The following is a 17,766-nucleotide window of genomic DNA, read 5'->3' as shown; positions in this document are numbered from 1 at the left end:
TAATGCTTTCTGTACTTCTGCGATATCTTCTGATCCTATAACCGTATCGTCAACATATAGATACTGTATATTATTACTTTCTTCGCCTCTGCTCTTATTGCTTGTACATTATATGTGGCGACATTGGATAATAGAGGCCTGAGAGGACCCCTGATGCACGCTATTAGTCTGAGTAGTCCCTTTAGATGTTTCTACGTTGTCTGAGATTATCACTGTGTTGCTGTTCAACATGTTATGAATCAGATTAGAGAGAACCTTATATGTCAAATGCCCTCGTGAAGTCGAAGAAAGCATGGAATTTTCGATTAGGTAATCTGAGAAAGTTATCTATGTCGTCTGGTAGATTACTTATTGCCTGTATCGTGCTTCCATCTCTTCTGAAGCCAAGCTTCCCTTCCGGTAATTTTGCTTCTATTTCTTTGCTTAGTCTGTCCGCTACGAGTTTTGTAAGCAACTTCAATTGGTTGTTCTCCAACGAGAACCCTCTATTGGAGTGGGGATCCTGTGGGTCTCCTTTACCTTTATAGAGCATCTTTATTAGAATAAACAATAATAGAATACTCCCATCCTCCAATTCCGGATCGCCTAGAGCTGGGGAGAGAGCATTCGTTTATTGCAATTCCTTGAATTATGATACATGACTTACAATACCCTCTTACAATTGTTGGCTGTTACTATACTGAATATGAATTATTTTGTCCTAGACATTAACAATATTATATAGTCTAGGACAACATGTATCTTCCCTACCTTATCTTACTAACTGAACGAATTATTATTTATTACGTTATAACATTAAAAGAAAAGTTAGAATCAAAATGACAAATTTACATTGAATATATACTACATCTAACCTAAATCTGTCTGGTCACGACATCCCCCCTGGTGAGGAACTCCTACCACCCTTCCCAGGGATGTCACGACCAGACCCGTCTCATGAGGCTCCGAAATCGAAACCTCGTAGACCCCTTAAGTTGTCGATATTGTTTCCTCACCACTCCTTCGTGTGACAGCCCACATGTGTGCGGATGACCTAGCTCAACATGTAGGCTGCCTCGCCTGCATTCCACTGCCGAGACGGAATCCATACTCGGCTCATATTTCGCTGACTGATTGTCAACTTGTTTTCTCTGGTTTAATACTGTTCACACCTTACTCTAATCTACACGTGCAGAAGTACTGAGTCAACACTATGCTTGAGATAGGTGGGCCTATCTCCTCCTCTCCCAACTCTACTATACTACAGCAGCCAAAACCAACTAACAATCCCAGAGCAAACTAAAAACAGGCTAACAAACAACCTCATTGTAAGGAACACATTACTGCTAACATATTAATGAACTAAATCTACTAATTAGAAATATTACGTTATAACATTAAAAGAAAAGTTAGAATCAAAATGACAAATTTACATTGAATATATACTACATCTAACCTAAATCTGTCTGGTTACGACATCCCCCCTGGTGAGGAACTTCTACCACCCTTCCCAGGGATGTCACGACCAGACCCGTCTCATGAGGCTCCGAAATCGAAACCTCGTAGACCCCTTAAGTTGTCAATATTGTTTCCTCTCCACTCCTTCATGTGACAGCCCACATGTGTGCGGATGACCTAGCTCAACATGTAGGCTGCCTCACCTGTATTCCACTGCCGAGACGGAATCCATACTCGGCTCATATTTCGCTGACTGGTTGACAACTTGTTTTCTCTGGTTTAATACACTGCAGCAGTCAAAACAAACTAACAATCCCAAAGCAAACTAAAAACAGGCTAACAAACACATTGCCATTATGTTTTGCTTCTTACATTTTTCTATTTCCATACTACCTCTCATTCCTCTTATAATACTTATAGTTACAAATTACTTATCTATCCTCGTGCTCATCTACATTACATTTACTATCATTTACTAACACTGGTGTTACTTTGAGTTATTGCTAATCTCATTTTAATTTCTTAAATGAGCTCATTGAAAGGAACTCATTACTGTTAGCATGTTGCTGAATTAAATCTGTTACTTAGCAATATACAATATCTAATATAAATGAACACTGAACAACTACAAGAGAAACATAGTCCTAAACTTATAACTATAGCATTCCGAGGTCTCTTGTTGTACAGTCATCATCGTGCTCATGTATATTACATTTACTATCATTTACCTGTACTGTTATTACTTTCTGTTATTACAAATCTCATTTTGCTTTCTTTCTTCCACATGCTTCTTAGAATACAGAAAAATTTAGCTAGTTTTCCTGGGGTGATCCATTCTCTATTTAACAGTTTGGTTATTGTATAAAATTCTTTCTCTCTTTCTATTTTTAATTTATATTCATCTCCAAGGTATTTAGTTCTCAGTGCCTCCGTTCCCTTACATGTTCTCAGTAAATGAGCTTCTCCCATAATGTCGTCACAAAATACACACTGATTTACGTTATGGTTCTCACTTATTCCCTTATTTTTGTATAAACCCAAAAGCCACCACAACACACCTCTTAGTTCCCTATTTGTGATTCTATTTTTTCTTATTGACATATATTGGATAATGCCACAGAATTCTACTAGTGTTTTTTTGGTTTCACATTCTGCTCTGATCGTCTGTTTGTCTATGTCCTTTACCCTAATCGTTAGTATTTTAATGAAGCTGTTTTCTTTACCGTTCATCTCCTTATCCCAATATAGCCCCATTCCTATTTTGTCTAGCATACCTTTTACTTTCGATAACCAATAATTCTCATCCAAGTGTCTCATCTGGTGCTGGTAGGCTAGATTTAATATTTCCCTCCCCTCTCCTCTTTTTAATCTTAACCAATATTTTACTATTTTCTTACTTATGTCTGCTTGGATGTTGATATCTCCACATATGGTTCTCACTCCACTATTTGCTGCACATTCTGGTAGGCCCATTATTATTTTACAAAATTTGTTACTTATGATATCTAGTTCTTTTTTATCAACTTCTATACCCCATATTTCAACCCCATACAGTGCTTTTGATACCACAAGTGCATTAAAAACATTTTTATGTACTTTGTATTGCAAATTAGGCATCTTCTTTTCTAAGGCCTTTATACTTGATAGGGCGGCCACACCTTTTATTTTTGCATGGCGTATCTGTTCCTTCCACAACCCATTCTTTGTTAATATTATTCCTAAATATTCTAATTTATTTACAACTTCCAATTCAACACCATCCAACAGCCATCGCCTTTCATTTCTTTTTAATTTATTACCTCTTTTGCAAACCATTACTTTTGTTTTTTTGGTATTTATTTTCAAATTCCATGTATTACAGTATTCCACCAATTTTTTGAGGTTACTTCGCATACCTGCTGTTGTTAGTGAGAGCAGCAGGATGTCGTCTGCGAAGACTAGACCGGGGATCTCTTTATTGTGTAAGCAAGGGCTAGTATTATTCTCTTTTGCTAAGCATTCTATTACGTCATTAATAAAGAGCAAAAACAGTATTGGTGATAGTTTACATCCTTGCTTAAGTCCAATGTTCGAGTGTATCTTTCCTATCATTACATCTTCTTTGACTTTAACTGAACATATTACTTCGGCATATAGTTCTTCTATGGCTTTAATCATTTTCATTGACATTCCTATTCCGGCCAGCTTCACAACGACAGCCCGTCTGCTGACTGAATCAAAAGCTTTTTGTAGGTCTATTGCTGCAATGTATAGTCTACCACCTTTCTTTCTTATGTACTTATCCATTAACGTTTTGATTATAAATACATTGTCAGTAGTTCTCATTCTTTTCCTAAATCCTGATTGATATACCGAGAGAACAGAGTAATCGTCCGCCCATTTCATAATTCTTTTCGCTAAAATCCCAGTGTAGATCTTACTTAGTGAGTCCAACAATGTAATCCCCCTGTAGTTGTTCGTATTCGTCCTTTCTCCCTTTCTTTTGTAGATCGGGCAAATTACTCCTTCCTGCCAAGATCTTGGAATTTTTTTCCCCTCAAATATTTTATTGAATATTTTAGTTATTATTTCAATCATCTGACCGTTTTTACCTATCTCTTTCCAGAATTCATGCGTAATTCCATTAGCAGCACCTGATTTTCCGCCCTTCCCTTTTTTCATTACATCTAGTACCTCGTCTGTGGTTATTATATCGTCTAGTATAGGCAGCGTACACTCCATTTGTCTCAGTATACCAATTTCGTTTCTGTTCTCTACCCATGTGTCCTTACCCCCTAATAATCCCTTAAAATACGTTAACCATTCCTCATTAGATATTTTTACTTGATCATAGCTTTTATAACCCTTACATATTGTGCTAATTTTGTTGCATACTTTCTTTGTTTCATTTTCCTTACAGTACTTTAGTAATATTTTTGATTCTTTGTCCTGCCATTTACTTTTCTTATCGCTTATTAAATCTTTGTATTCTTTCCTCTGGTTACAAAAATCTACTCGTAAGGCCTGAGATCCCTCATTTCTATACCTTTTTAAAGCCTTAATCACTTGATTTTTCTTCTCCTTACACTCCTCCGTATACCATACATTTCTTTTATATTGTCTACTCTTACTCACGACCATTTTTTTACCAGCTACTTCTATTGATCTTTCAAGCATTCTTATTGCCTCATCTAGGTTATTATCCTCTATCATATACTCCATGCCTATTCTCAGAATTTCAAAGGTTTTACCCCTATAGTAATCTCTAAATTGTTCTCTCTTTTCCTCATTCCACCTATATCTTACTAATTTTCTCTGTTCATAGTTAAAGAATTGTTTGTCTACTTTATTATCTTCCTCTCTCTGTAGCCGAATAGCAACTGGGAAATGATGAGACGCTGTCCAATTTTTTACCTGGATTTCTTTAATAAGAGTTAAAGCCTCTCTAGATGCCAGTACTAGGTCTATAACACTCCCTCCTGACTCAACTATATATGTTAGGTTGCCTGATTCATCTCCCGGCCATCCCCCATTTAAAATGTACAATTCCTCTATCGCGCATATTTCTAATAATTTCTCTCCATTTTTATTACACTCTTTGTCTTTGCTGCTCCTTTTTTCTATTAATATTTCCCCGATTTCTTTGTCGTATAATGGATTATTTAGGCCCACCCTTGAGTTAAAATCCCCCATTATAATTATTCCTGCTTCTTCATTTAGTAATTTTATCTGATTTACTGCGTCGACGAGTTCTTCAAAGAAATTTTCCTTTTCAAACGGGGACCCCGATGGATGGTTGTAGCCAAAGCCAATAAACATATCTCTCCCCTTTTGATTTCCTTTTTTTGTTTTGACCCAGATCATTTCCTCACATCCTGATTCCCATATTTCCACTTGTTTGCTAATTTCATCTTTTGCGATAACTGTTATCCCTCCTGGGTGACGCCCTTTCGTACTCCTTTTATGTTTTGTTTTACTCCAGACCTTAAATCCCGGTATTATCACATTTTTACTAGGCGGCAACCATGTCTCTACTATACCAATAATCTCACTCTCTCTCATTAAATCTATAAACTCATCATTTCCCAGTTTACTTAATATACCCTCTATGTTAATTAATCCCACTACCCAGTCTAGTTATTTTTTCATAGGTATATTTGATGCTACCAGGGCCTTGCTTCTCGTTGTTCGTGGTTTTTCTATTTGTATAATAGAACCACTTGGGGAACTAATTATTTCCTCCTCTGACCCTCTAGCTTCCTCAGACCTTGTCAATCCTTTCTTTGCCCATATGTCCTTTAAATTTAACGCTGGCTTACGTTTCTTTTCTTCTTGCCTCCCTGCGGTGTCTTGCTTTCTCTGGATCACATCTCCTTCTTGGGTAGATCTCCTGGGTTGGTGATGTCCGGTTTCTGTCGTCACAACATCCAGTTCGTTGTCCTTGCTTGGTAGGATTGCACACGTACCTGTTGACTCAGGAGTGCTGGCGTCGCTCACTGTACTGCTGTACTTCCGCTTCTCTGACGTATCAGGACAATGCCCTAGCTCACGTAGTTGACTAGCTGACCATGCCTTGCTCCACGAATCGTCTGATATGATAAGTCTGTTTCCACGTATAAAGGCTTTTAGTCCCGAATGCCTAGCTTTTCCTTGGTGAAAACGTAGTATTCGTACATTCTCCATTTCTTCCTTGTCGAGATCTTTCTTTATCCATATCTTCGTGCCTTTCAAGTTTTTGGTATTCTCCAAAATTTTACGGGCCTTCAAACCAGATACCATGCAGACTTTTACTGGTCTTTTTCCCATATTTCTTCCTAATCTGAAGGCGTTATCAATATCACTATCATTGCACTCTATTTTCAAATTCTCTCTGATTAGAGAGAGTACTCTATCTATCAAGTCATTGAAGTTCTCTCTCTCTGGTTCTGCCAATCCGTAGATTATTATGTTTTTCTTCCTCTCTTCTTTCGACCGTGTTTTTTCTTTTTCCTCGAGTTTCCTTAATTTTTCTTCTACCTCCAGTGCTTTCTTCTTCAAACCATGTATTTCATTTTTGTTTTGTAATACACTCTCTTTAATACCCTTCAGTTCTGTTTGTATAAATGATTTCAGGTCCTTGAAATCATTTTTCTGTTCTAGTAGCATTTCTTTGGTCTTTTCTGTATGGCATTCTTGCATGATCTCTTTAATCTTCTCGATATCGTCCCATGTCAGTCCTGGGCCAGGGTTCATCTCCACTCCGCCAATCACTAATAGTACCATCACTACAACTAATGACACTACTGTATGAGTGATGTTGAAATCGTTTTTCACCGTTTGTAACGATTTCTTCCTACCTCGGGCCTGCCATCTGCCTATAGCACATCTGTATTGTTCAATTGACACTCCCATGCTCGCGCACTCCTGTACTTCCCGCACGTTCAGCACTACGTCCGTTCACCTCGCTAGCTGAATTGCAACTGCGCATCTTTATTATTGAAGTTTCCCACGCTTTCGGAATGTCCCCTGTTGTAAACACATATTCATGAGGTTCGTTATGGTTGACAACAGAAGTTCAGCTGCTGTCTTCAGCTGCTCGCTGTATATGCCGTCTGGCCCTGATGCTTCCTTGTCTTTTAGACTGAGTATGGTTTTGTACAGCTCCTCCTGAGTGAAAAGTATGGAGTCCTTGAACTGTGCTCCACTAGGTTTCAGTGAATATGCTGATGAGGAATTTTTCTGATTCAGTGTCTCATTGAATTTAACCTCCCAGGTGGTCGTGTCTGTTTTACTGATTGTCTGTGATTTTCTAGGATTTAACGCTAAAGAGGGATCCTTCTCTGGCTCCATCACCATAATGTTTGCTTGTAGTTTGATGTACTTCATCCGCGCCTTCTTTAAGGTCTTTATATTTTCTTTTGAGTGTGCCATAGTTTGCTATATCTTCTGTATTGTTACTTGCTTTTGCGGCCTGCCATTGTAATAAAAACTTCCCAACTCGATTGTGACTTGCAGTAGGCAATGGGATTTGCCATTACAATGAAAATTCATTAATCCGATCTTCATATGAGAAACGGCGTATGAAGACCTCCCCGTCATGTTTCTGGGGGTAACCTAAAAGCTATGCAGTTTAATAAAATCTTACTCGCAACGTATACACTACTTCACCTCTAATTTTCTATACCTTGTAGAATTCCGTAGCGGAGCACGGGCTCATCAGCTAGTAATTAATGATAACGTAGTATGTTCTTTCTATCACTAAGTGAGTAGCCCTCAGTAGGTACTCTCGCCAGGCGACATTATATTTTTTCAATGAGCTGGCGTCTCTTACGCGAGTTGGCAAGACATGTTTAACCTGGCGCCGATCACCAACAATGATGTCCACCTCCGTCGAACTGTTAGCGCTATTCGCTGACATTCTCGGAGGTCCGGGCTTGATTGTCCGTACTGTCAGAATTTTTGATAGGAGGGCTTGTATTTGGTTAAATAAATTCATGCAACTCACCTCCATTGGGGGTGTGACTGAAAGAACTGCTCCACCATGGGCACGAGGACACGAGTTTTTACCACAAAATGATCTATTAACTTAATTTGTGCCGTTTATGGGAATAAAAAATGGAGAAACGTGTTTAAGTGGTGAAAAAATAATAAAAATTTAAATTTAGAATAAATATGCCGTGGCTAGTTTTCACCTAAAAACGATTGTAACAATAAAGTATGTGCTGAGGTATATATAGGGTTGAGTAGTGAATTTCACAGCAAGATTAATGCCCCTGTGTGCTGTGAAAAGGGTCGCTTATAGAATCAGTCGTGCAGCAATAGCATATTTTTGGTCAGCGTGGAAAGCAATGGCAAATTACCTGACTCCTCGTATTTCATAGTACGTCTCATTATACCACTGCCATCAATTTTAGCAGTTCGGTGGTGTGATTTGAGGATCCAATCTGCCAGATTTAATAAAAATATTAATTGAAATTTTCAGCATTGTTAGAAATACAGCAAAAAGTCGTGAAATGTTAAGATTCCCGGTAGTTTGTCTCGTTTCAGAAGGCAAAAACCCCAAAAAGACTATCATTCTGTAGAATGAAGAGAGAATGGAGAAATCAGGCTTATTTATAATTTACCGAGCTCGATAGCTGCATTCGCTTAAGTGCGGCCAGTATCCAATATTCGGGAGGTAGTAGGTTCGAACCCCACTGTCGGCAGCCCTGAAAATGGTTTTCCGTGGTTTCCCATTTTCACACCAGGCTGTACCTTAATTATGGCCACGGCCGCTTCCTTCCCACTCCTAGCCCTTTCCTGTCCCAACGTCACCATGAGACGTATATGTGCCGGTGCGACGTAAAGCAACTAGCAATATATATATATATATATATATATATATATATATATATATATATATATATATATATATATATATATATATATAATTTGAAGGTTAATCTTACATCTGGAAAAACTTACCTCTCTCCGATAGACGGGTACCGCGGTTGTCGGATTGGTCGAAATCGAACACCTGGATATCCACGAATAAAGGCCTTGCCTCATCTCAATTGATTAATGCAATAAAAATTAATTGTAACGTCATGGCAGTCCGCAGTGTCCTTGGTAGAAGCCAAGAAACCCGTTGCTGACACTGCAACGAGATTGAAACCCTTCCCCATGTTCTTTGTGTCTGCCACAAAGGGGATCTATTGAGAAATAATAGATACCACAGGGTATGGAGCAGTAGACACCACAGAGTCCGGAGCTGTACTGCTATTTACCTCGAAAAGCCGAACAAGTTTGAATTATATTTGAAGAAGTGCCATGTATTTTATCTGAGGGCTCGCGGAAGTGTGCTTACATCATAGAAATCGATATAAAGAAGAACACTGACTTCACTGTCAGTCAGACTGTGAGGTTTGACGGAGGTTGATGCTGAAAGGAAGAGGCACTGCGAACTATGCTTTGAGGGGAAATAAAGCACCGTGTTTCGAAATTTTGTTGTGATTGGGCTGCTGTTTGGTACTCGAGGAGTGATATCTGAATTTTGGGTGAACTTTTCCGAAATTTTGGAATTAATATGCTGAAATTGGAAGAAACTGCCAGTTATATTTTCAGGGATTCCAAATGATAAATTACCATTTTTACAGTACGAAAATTAAAAATTAAGTAAGTTAAATGTTTCCATTTAGGGATAGTTGCCTCTTTAGGGGAATCTTGAAAATGCGCTATGTTAAAGAAATAAATAATAGACACTTCAATTCAAAATATTATTGAAATATTATTTGAAAAACTATGAGGCTATATCTTTACGGCAAGGTCAGCTATCCTTTTCGGATTTTCTGCATCTCTCTATATTTCTCTTGCTTCTATTATATTCATTTATAATGACTGGATATTTATCGAACTTTAACGATCTCTGATAACATGAAGTAGTTCTGTCGAATATTGACAGCAACTAATATACTTTCAAATTATCGACCTGTTCTAGCTTTGTATCACCAATCTGACATTCATTTCTGTTGAATTTCTTACCTACTGACATCAATTTAGTCTGCGAGAGGCTAATTTTCATACCATACTCATTGCACTTATTTTCAAGTTCCAAGATATTAGACTGCAGGCTTTCGGCACAATCTGCCATTAAGACCAAGTCGTCAGCATAGGCCAAACTGCTTACTACATTTCCACCTAACTGAATCCCTCCCTGCCATTTTATACCTTTCAGCAGATGATCCATGTAAACTACAAACAGCAAAGGTGAAAGATTACAGCCTTGTCTAACTCCTCTAAGTACCCTGAACCAAGAACTCATTCTACCATCAATTCTCACCGAAGCCCAATTGTCAACATAAATGCCTTTGATTGATTTTAATAATCTACCTTTAATTCCATAGTCCCCCAGTATGGCGAACATCTTTTCCCTTGGTACCCTGTCATATGCTTTCTCTAGATCTACGAAACATAAACACAACTGCCTATTCCTCTCGTAGCATTTTTCAATTACCTGGCGCATACTGAAAATCTGATCCTGACAGCCTCTCTGTTGTCTGAAACCACACTGGTTTTCATCCAACTCCCTCTCAACAGCTTATCGCACCCTCCTTTCCAAGATGCCAGTGAATACTTTGCCTGGTATACTAATCAATGAGATACCTCGATAGTTGTTGCAATCCTTCCTGTTCCCTTGCTTATAGATAGGTGCAATTACTGCTTTTGTCAAATCTGAAGGTACCTTACCAACAATCCACGCTAATTTGACTACTCTATGAAGCCATTTCATCCCTGCCTTTCCACTATACTTCACCATTTCAGGTCTAATTTCATCTATTCCTGCTGCCTTATGACAATGGAGTTTATTTACTATCCTTTCCACTTCCTCAAGCATAATTTCACCAACATCATTTTCCTCCTCCCCATGAGCTTGGCTGTTTGCAACACCACCATGATGATTTCCTTTTACATTGAGAAGATGTTCAAAATATTCCCTCCACCTCTCCAGTGATTCCCTGGGATCTATTATGAGTTCACCTGAATTACTCAAAACACTGTTCATTTCCTTTTTCCCTCCCTTCCCAAGATTCTTTATTACTGTCCAGAAAGGTTTCCGTGCTGCTTGACCTAGCCTTTCCAGGTTATTACCAAAATACTTCTCATGACTTCTTTTTGGATTCAACAACTATTTGTTTAGCTCTGTTTCTTTCATCTACGTACAAATCCCTGTCTGCCTCGGCCCTTGTTTGGAGCCATTTCTGATAAGCCTTCTTTTTGCGTTTACATGCTGCTTTCACTTCATCATTCCACCAAGATGTTCGCCTTTTCCCATCTTTACACACAGTTGTTCCTAGGCATTCCCTTGCTGTTTCTACTACAGCATCCCTGTGTGCCACCCATTCATTTTCTATATCCTGAACCTGCTTACTGTCTACTGTTCGAAACTTCTCACTAATCATATCCATGTACTTCTCTCTCATTTCCTCGTCCTGGAGATTTTCTACCCTTATTCGTTTGCAGACAGATTTCACTTTCTCCACCCTAGGCCTAGAGATACTTAGTTCACTACAGATCAGATAGTGGTCTGTATCATCGAAAAATCCGCGAAAAACTCGTACATTCCTAACAGATTTCCTGAATTCAAAGTCTGTTAAGATATAGTCTATTATGGATCAATAATAATGTTATTTGTTTTACGTCCCACTAACTACTCTTTTACGGTTTTCGGAGACGCCGAGGTGCCGGAATTTAGTCCCGCAGGAGTTCTTTTACGTGCCAGTAAATCTACCGACACGAGGCTGACGTATTTGAGCACCTTCAAATACCACCGGACTGAGCCAGGATCGAACCTGCCAAGCTGGGGTCAGAAGGCCAGCGCCTTAACCGTCTGAGCCACTCAGCCCGGCCTATTATGGATCTGGTACCCCTAGCCTCCCATATGTAGCGGTGAATAGCCTTATGCTTGAAGAATGTATTCGCAACAGCTAAACCCATACTAGCACAGAAGTCCAGCAAACGCTTCCCATTCCCATTAGCTTCCATATCTTCCCCACATTTACCAATCACCCTTTCGTATCCTTCAGTTCTATTCCCAACTCTCGCATTGAAATCGCCCATTAGCACTATTCTGTCCTTGCTGCTGACCCTGACCACGATGTCACTCAATGCTTCATAAAACTTGTCAACTTCATCCTCATCTGCACCCTCGCATGGTGAATACATGGACACAATTCTTGTCCTAATTCCTCCCACTGACAAATCTACCCACATCATTCGCTCATTTACGTGCCTAACAGAAACTATGTTGCGTGCAATGGTATTCCTGATACAGCCGTACCCCAGACTCTGCCCTTCCCTTTCTAACACCCGTCAAGTACACTTTATAATCTCCCACCTCTTCCTCATTATCTCCCCTTACCCGAATATCACTTACTCCTAGCACATCCAGATGCATCCTCTTTGCTGACTCAGCCAGTTCTACCGTCTTTCTTCCATAAGCCCCATTAATATTGATAGCTCCCTATCGAATTCTATTTCGTTCGCCAAGTTGTTTCCAAGGAGTCCCTCGCCTGTCAAATGGGAGTGGGACTCCATTACTCCTATAGGTCCTAGGCTTGCTTGAAGTGTTCTGAGCTCAGTAAATTCATGAAGCAGGATGCTGCCCTACTTGCACATAGTCCAAGTGAGGATCTCTCCTCTAACGGGTTATGGACCACAAAGCTAGAGCAGGTCGATAATTTCAAGTATTTAGGTTGTGTGTTCTCCCAGGATGGTAATATAGTAAGTGAGATTGAATCTAGGTGTAGTAAAGCTAATGCAGTGAGCTCGCAGTTGCGATCAGCAGTATTCTGTAAGAAGGAATTCAGCTCCCAGACGAAACTATCGTTACATCGGTCTGTTTTCAGATCAACTTTGCTTTACGGGAGCGAAAGCTGGGTGGACTCAGGATATCTTATTCATAAGTTAGAAGTATCAGACATGAAAGTAGCAAGAACGATTGTTGGTACAAACAGGTGGGAACAATGGCAGGAGGGTACTCGGAATGATGAGATAAAGGCTAATTTAGGAATGAACTCTATGGATGAAGCTGTACGCATAAACCGGCTTCGGTGGTGGGGTCATGTGAGGCGAATGGAGGAGGTTAGGTTACCTAGGAGAATACTGGACTCTGTTATGGAGGGTAAGAGGGGTAGAGGGAGACCAAGACGACGATGGTTAGACTCGGTTTCTAACGATTTACAGATAAGAGGTATAGAACTAAATGAGGCCATAACACTAGTTGCAAATCGAGGATTGTGGTGACGTTTAGTAAATTCTCAGAGGCTTGCAGACTGAACGCTGAAAGGCATAACAGTCTATAATGATAATGAATGAATGTCAACATTGTGTTAATTAGAAACGCCATTGCTCACAGCTGGGTGAAAATAGGACAGGGCGTCCTTGGATATAGCAATGTCAGTAGTTAACAATACACTCACATTCACCGATAACATTCTGGATCAGCATGAGCTGGGTAGACATGAGGCACCCTACAGTTAATGCACTGCACTTGCATGGTAATTCAGTGTCAAATTTGATCGATATACACAACACAAAAGACGGGCTGTCTCGACTTTTGTAGAATATTAAGCAGGTTTATTGTTAAATGTTTGCTGAGGATAGGAGCAATTCTATTCGTGAACGTAATTACCATCCGCTGATCTATTTCCACAGAATTTGTAAGGTGTAAATTTCATAATAGGAAACAGTGTATATTAAATCTCATTGAACTTCTGTGTTTATAAGATTTCAGAGAGTATACCAGTGATGGGTGGGTATGAGATTTCCAGAGCTATACAGGGTGGTCGTAAACAACGTGAACAGGGTATGTTAGCGTTAGAGGGTAGGTCATAGTGATAAATAATTTGAGAAAAATAATACGTTATTTTCCGCCGTTGTCATTTTGATCAGCTGCTGAAGTTAGCCAATCCTAGAAAAAATTGGCTAGGGTAGAGGTTTGAACACAGACCACCGAACTCACAGGATCATGCCAATCCAAGTCCGCTGCGGTGACGCTGGCTGAAACCAACGGTGTGTTGGCGTTTGTTGCTGATTTCTCGGCATAGATCTCAAGCCGGTCTTAAGTCACGTCAGATTTAGCAACACCGCTTCGCAAAGCCCATTTGATTTGCCCGCGAAGCTAGCTGATTGGCTAACTTCAGCTGCTGATAAAATGGCAACGGTGTGAGATATCGAAATTATTTCTTTCAAATTATTTATGAGTATGGCCAACCAAGTAATGCTCATACACGCGGTTCACTTTGTTTCCGACCACCCTCTATATAGTCTGTAAAAGGAGATAACGTGACTGATTAATCAACGTCCAGCTCAAACGGCTAAGCAAAGAAACATGAAATTTGGACATGTTTCTTATATTATACACTGAGAACCATGTTTTTGTAAATTCAGTCTCAAGCGAACGGGGAAGTCATGATTTAAATTTTGAACTTCTATCAATGCCACTAATAAGTAGTTTTATGAAAAATCACCATACAAAATTTTGAGAATATTGGTTAATGATTTTTTTGACGTAGGGATGTTCCTTGAGTTATATTTTTGATTTTTGAAACTGAAATTTGGTCATCTGATCTTTAACACACTTCTTCTTCTTCTTCTTCTACTTATTCTTCTTCTTAATCTGGTTACCCACCAGGGTCGGTTTTTCCCTCGGACTGAGCGAGAGATCCCACCTCTACCGCCTCAAGGGCAATGTCCTGGAGCTTCAGACTCTGGGTCGGGGGATACAACTGGGGAGGATGACCAGTACCTCGCCCAGGCGGCCTCACCTGCTATGCTGAACAGGGCCTTGTGGGGTGATGGGAAGATTGGAGGAGATAGACAAGGAAGTGGGAAGGAAGCAGCCGTGGCCTTAATTTAGGTACCATCCTGGCATTTGCCTGGAGGAGAAGTGGGAAACCACGGAAAACCACTTCCAGGATGGTTGAGGTGGGAATCGAACCCACCTCTACTCAGTTGACCTCCCGAGGCTGAGTGGACCTTGTTCCAGCCCTCGTATCACTTTTCAAATTTCGTGGCAGAGCCGGGAATCGAACTCGGGCCTCCGGGAGTGGCAGCTAATCACACTAACCACTACACCACAGAGGCGGACTTTAACACAGTTATGATTAATAATTAATCTGCGTTCTTTTGTCAGGAAAGAAATTTAGGAGATATACATTTTCAAATTTACTTACGAAATTTGAAAATTCATTGCAATTTGAAGGGGCAAAAATGTTAAAATTTTTTATTTTTTTGTCATAAGAATGCATAGGAAAGTTTTACTGTTATACATACTGGAAGATATCCTGAAATTTTCATAGGAAAATGATACAATGTATGTATGTATGTATGTATGTATGTATGTATGTATGTATGTATGTATGTATGTATGTATGTATGTATGTATGTATGTATGTATGTATGTAACAAAGTGATGAAAAATATAAGAGCGACAAAAAAAATTTGAAGACATGCACTTGCACTCTAAACGCACGACCACTATCTTCCAAGAATAACTCTTGGAGCTTTGAAAATGGTAAAAGTGTGGAAGTATTAACATTTTTGAAAGAGGAAGAATTGGAGAAAACTACCACAAAATTTTGAATTCGATATTTTGGAAGAAACTGGTTGGGTATGAGAGTATCTGAGACCTTACTCCCTTTAGGAGGAGAGACTGTCCCTCTGTGCCCATACCGCCGCCGTATACAGTACTTCGACGCTGCGGGGTGCGAACTCTCCCTGCTCGATAAATTTGACTCCTTATAGTACGGACAAAAGTATGTTTTGGAAATAGAAAAATTGTACAAAAGTATGCATATTAAAGGAAAATTAATTCAATTGCCTGGCATGAATGATACAGGAAATTGATTTTAATCGGAATAAGGAAAAATGTTGGTTAATTTAATCAAGAATATAAGCCATTTTTGATACAACGCAGGCTGATAGAAAATCGGAAATTGGGATTCCAATGGAATTCTGACTTTCCTGCCACCTGGCAGAGTACAATGGTACATCTAAATTTGGACGCAGACAGACTAAATGACGTCAAGTCGAAATGCCTGTACGTATTAATAAAACCTATATGATTATTATTATTAATAATTATACCCTGGAACAAACAAAGAGTGTGGAGCAGAAGAAATGTGGATCAAATGAGAGAAATTGCGCTTTTGCATTCTTTAGAAATGAATCTTCTTTCTGGCCTCTTCCCTATTCTTTTGGGGTCAGCACTTTATTTGGATTTAGTTCAGTTCAGTGGCTGAATGGATACCTTTCCTGATGCCAACCCTATGTGGAAGGATGCTGTATATAATTGGAGATGTGTATTAAGACGAACACAAACACCCAGCCCCCGAGCTAAAGGTATTAACCAAGCGCGGTTAAAATCCGCGACACAGTCGGAAATTGAACCCTCTCTGAAGCGAAGGCCACTGGGCTGACCATTCACTCAATGAGCCGGAAACTAATACACTGCTGAAATTAGTATAGATACGGTGGATTGATAATGGAGAAATTTCTAAGCCTCATATCGGTCTACAAAATGTTTGCAACAAGCTCATAACAAATCTTTTCAAATTGTTATTATTATTATTATTATTATTATTATTATTATTATTATTATTTACAGAAGGATACAAGTGTTGGAATACAGTTTGAAAAACTTACGAGACCTTATCGTAATAATTCCCATAGTCAGCCACGAAAAGTAAAACCAGACAATCAACTCCGGTTATGATGTACCTGTAAAGGGTTGGTCGTGCGATTAGAGTCACGCGGCTGTGAGCTTACATTCGTACACTATCGGCAGCCCATTTTCATACCAGGCAAATGCTGGGTCCGTACCCTAATTAAGGCCACGACCGCTTCCTTCCCACTCCTAACCCTTCCCTATCTCATTGTCGCCATAAGACGTATATATGTCGGTGCGACGTAAAGCATAAAGTTTAGCGAAATTTTGAACGGTTCACGTCCTGTATGTGGTAACAAAAATTGCAGTCGCCTTATATGAAAATTTGGCACTTCTACAATTGATTCCCGAAGCCCCTAGTCCATTGATGCTAGTGGTGCTGGTGGTGAATATTGTTTTACTGGGAAGGTAACCATACCCTTTTAATACTAATCAAAATCGGAAAAGGAGGAAATTGGGTCTTTCCAAAAATGGTCGATAAAGAAAAAGAAAGAAAAAAAGGAGGGACACAAAAGGTATGAAAATGAGAAGACTTCATAGATCTTGCAACCTCATATCTTTGGTGTCGGAAGCTAGAGAGAATGCTGGGGTGGATAAGAATTATGAAAGCGTGAGGGCAACCACAAGTTGTGAAAGAAATATCAGGCTCGGCTAAGAACCCCGTGGTCATCAACCCACTCCTCGAATGTAGAGAGCCACTTGGGAGGTTCTCTTTTCTGGTGCCTCTTTCGACAGTTCCCGCACACAGAACAGTGACAGGTGAAAAAATACTTGTCTCTTAAGGGAAGACGACCGGAGGCAGGTGGTTCTACGGCACAAATTCACATGTGAGACCAAAACGTCGCCATAGTTGCCAGGTAGTGAACTATGTTCTCACATATTACGTCATGGAGAATCGTTCTGTAGAGTTTACAGTTCACAAACATTGGGTTTCCAGAGGAAATTAATAGCTTAATATAGTCTCTAATTAGAAAAACCGGAAATTTACTTGACCTTTCAAGTAAAATCATCTAGAATATCACCGGGCGAGTTGGCCGTGCGTGTAGAGGCGCGCGGCTGTGAGCTTGCATCTGGGAGATAGTAGGTTCGAATCCCACAATCGGCAGCCGTGAAGATGGTTTTCCGTGGTTTCCCATTTTCACATCAGGCAAATGCTGGGGCTGTAC

The sequence above is a fragment of the Anabrus simplex genome, chromosome 5 (genome assembly GCF_040414725.1).
Source record: "Anabrus simplex isolate iqAnaSimp1 chromosome 5, ASM4041472v1, whole genome shotgun sequence".
NCBI classification, from domain to species: domain Eukaryota; kingdom Metazoa; phylum Arthropoda; class Insecta; order Orthoptera; family Tettigoniidae; genus Anabrus; species Anabrus simplex.
Note: the sequence above shows the minus strand (reverse complement) of the source record.